This window comes from Triplophysa dalaica, chromosome 7 (genome assembly GCF_015846415.1).
Source record: "Triplophysa dalaica isolate WHDGS20190420 chromosome 7, ASM1584641v1, whole genome shotgun sequence".
Taxonomy (NCBI): Eukaryota; Metazoa; Chordata; class Actinopteri; order Cypriniformes; family Nemacheilidae; genus Triplophysa; species Triplophysa dalaica.
In genome coordinates, this window is record NC_079548.1 from 17,326,555 (window position 1) to 17,330,044 (window position 3,490).

A 3,490-nucleotide genomic window follows, 5' to 3' on the forward strand; every position below is an offset into this window, starting at 1 on the left:
ACGTCTAATCTAACTCTTGTACTCTAGCCTGGCATCATTTGAATATTTTCAACTTTAGTCTTGAATTAAAAGAAAACTATCGGGGAAGTTCAGGAGATAGCCAGGGCGGGGAATTAGTATGGCTTCTAGATATCCTCGAAAGCATTACATTTTCTAAGGTATTACTATCTTGCTATTTTAATGTTCAACAACATTAACAGCATTTATAAATAAATGATAAAAGTTTGCTATATAAAACATATACAATGCATTAATTAAGCTAATTCGTTATCTTTAGACCTCCAAAGAAAGCTGTAAGCTGACTGGTCTTCAAGCACATACTTCACACAAACCAGATCAAACGAGAGAGATGTGATACAAAGAGACACATCATGCCTGAACACCCCCACCCCTTATCAGCCTTGATACAGGCACTGTCCTACATCCACGCATCCTCCCCACTGATTTAAATCCTCCATGGAGGACAGACATAACCAGGCCCCATGGATAACAGCACTCAAATGAATGCATGACTCGCATAATATGTTTAAGATTTTTGACCCTTCACTTTATTTGGTGCATTTTCCTTAAGTGATTAACAGTGTTGTCTTGTGCCTCTGTGATATGATGGGAGAATGATTTCTAGCTGTTTCTGTGGGAGTGTAAGAACGGTTTGGTGATAACACAGCTAATCAGTGTGTGAGTCCTTAATCTGCACTGTAAAGTTTGTTGAACAAAGAGAGTCATTGTTCTTCAACAAAAAGAAGCAGCTAAAGGAAGACAAAGAGCTTCAGATGTTTCATTGTGCTCAGGGGTTTTCTGAGAGCACCTGAAAATGAAAGAATCATGTGACGGCTGAGAAGAAAGTGGGATCCCTTCTTAACTACTACTGAAGAGCTCTTGAAGGTCTAAGAGAGAACGTTTGTAGGGATTACAGAGAGAAAATCTTAATGTAACACAAATCTTAGTGTAACATAACACACAGAAAATGGAAAACTAACAAAAAGGTCTTACTGTAAACCAGGACTACGCCTAAATTAAAGTCAGCTTGGCCTATTTAAGCAGCTTTTATAAAAACACCTTAGAATTGTTTTTTCGGAATCTTAGGAAAAACCAACGTCACAAATATTTTAAGATCTCTGAATGCAAGTTTCTTTCCGGTAAAATAGCTCAAACATGCATTTTAGTCTGAAATTAAGCTTAAGCCTTGTCTGTGAAACAAGGCAAATGAAATGCATGCATATTTTGAATTGCTTTGTGGATATTACAGTATTATGTGTAATGCTTAAACAAAATGTTCATTAACATCAAAAAAGAAAATATTCATGTGTATTACCAAATAATAAATATATTTACATAGAAAGACAAATATTTCTCTTGTGTTTTCTTCTTTGCAGTCTATACATCTTTCAACAACTGAAACTTGCCAGCCGCAACCGTTACCGACTCAAAGCATTTCATTCAGCCCCCATACTGAGCCTGTAAAAAGTTTATCTATTCCTTTATCTGTTTTAATCCTCCTCTCCACAATGATCAAAAGACTGTATATCTTTATGACACATTTCAAAGAAACAAAGTTAATTATCTAATATGCATAAACTTGCATACAAAACTCACCTCATAAACCAATTACCTAAGCACATAAAGAAGGACGTTTTCAGGAAACCAAGAGCTGTGTGCTTCATCAGTTGAGCTCTTGACGTGCCCCCTTCACTTTGCGTTAACCTTGATTTAACTAAAATCATTCTTCCTGTTGCTTATGGCAAGAAAACTTGAGCACTATTCAGCACACAGTCTGCTCATTATGCTCATTATGCATCACTATTGATCTGTAAACGAGCTTTAAGCTGATTTACACAGATCTACATTACATTGAGTTTGCTAAACAGCATCATTTATGTGGGTTAAACACCCATTCATATTCATTAGGAACATTTATTAGTTCTGTCAATGAACTGAGGTCTATTAAAAGTACTATCTGCTTTGATTTAAATAGGTGAAGATGTGTAAATAGCTTAGTTGGGTCATCATAAGTTTGACCTGGGTTGTTATACCATGAGTGAATGTTTGATTTAATATGAAAAGAATTAAAACACAAATGCAAACCAGTTTCATGGCAGCAGAGGAAATGAACAGTGAAGTGTGTGGTGTCATACTATAACTGTGAACCCTGTCTGAAGGTTTTCAGGTGGCCAGTCTCAGGTTTGCATTACCCACCACTCCTGTGCTCATCTGCTACCAGACGTGAACGCTGGTTCCTCTGAGCCAAACCATCCTACTGCTGACAGCAGGACATTTATCTTCCTTCCTCCACATTGTGTGGACAAAAAACAAACCGTGAATGCTCATGCCAAACTTGCTTGAGAGAGCAAACAAAGGCTTGCTCTTTTCTGATGTCAAAACAAACAGCTCTCCCTCTTATCTTCAGATGATAACATCTACAGCCAAACTAACTTCAACAGTGGGATAAAATGGTTCATATTATCTTCACGCTGTATTCGAGTGCTGATGGGAAACTAGGTTTTATATCAACACTTTTATCTGTCCATCTTTGACTGACACTCAAAAACACTCGTATATCAAATGTCACATGAAAAGAAACCGCGTGAGATTTATTTAATGAATTTTTTGTGTGTCGCAGTGTTTTCTACTAAACACCGATTGCGTTAGATGGAGCAAAGTTAAGCTTCTTGTTTTACTCCTGGGAATTATTCTAAATAAATCTCTAACATAACAATAATCCAACATCATCTAGAGGTTCAGAGGAGAACTCACGCTCTCAAATTGGGGTTGGATGTGATTAGACACCAAAGTCTCCATGCGTAGTCAGAGTTTTTAATACGGACAAAGTTTATAGACTTTTTTAGAAACACTCCTGGCAATCATTTTCCTTATTGATCTCATGTCATATCAAATCTAACTCACGTTTATAGTCTACCAACAGTTATAATACAATTTTCAACATTTCTACACTCTTTATTTGTAGGATTGTGTGTGTTTATATTGCCAAAGCATTAAACATAAAACTAAATATATACAATAATCACAAGTGAAATTAAAATAAGGTGCTAAGTATATAGGATAAAATATAAAATAGTATGTATGTATGTATGTATGTAAATTGACAGAAGAAACTGACTGAAATATTAACGATTGAAATATTTGTGAAAATTGACATTTTAAGCAGAAGCATGTGAAAGGGAAAGAAAGCAAACACTTTACACATTGTCATAAAAGCCGTGAAAGTTAGTACACTGCAGTCTAGTGAAAGTGCCACAATGCACAGGAAAAGGAGAAAATAATAGATAGCCAGTAAAACTGATGAGTGCATGCTTCTGGACAGGATGTTGGTCTCTCTGCTCTTATCTGACTCAAGCCAGAGATGCTTACACATCCAAAGAAAAAAAAAGGAAGAGAGAGAGGTCAAACATGTACCTTCAGTCAGAGCAGTTCTTTATTTACGTACTCTCCCCAAACCTATCACCATGACAATATGAGGTGTGATCTCTAG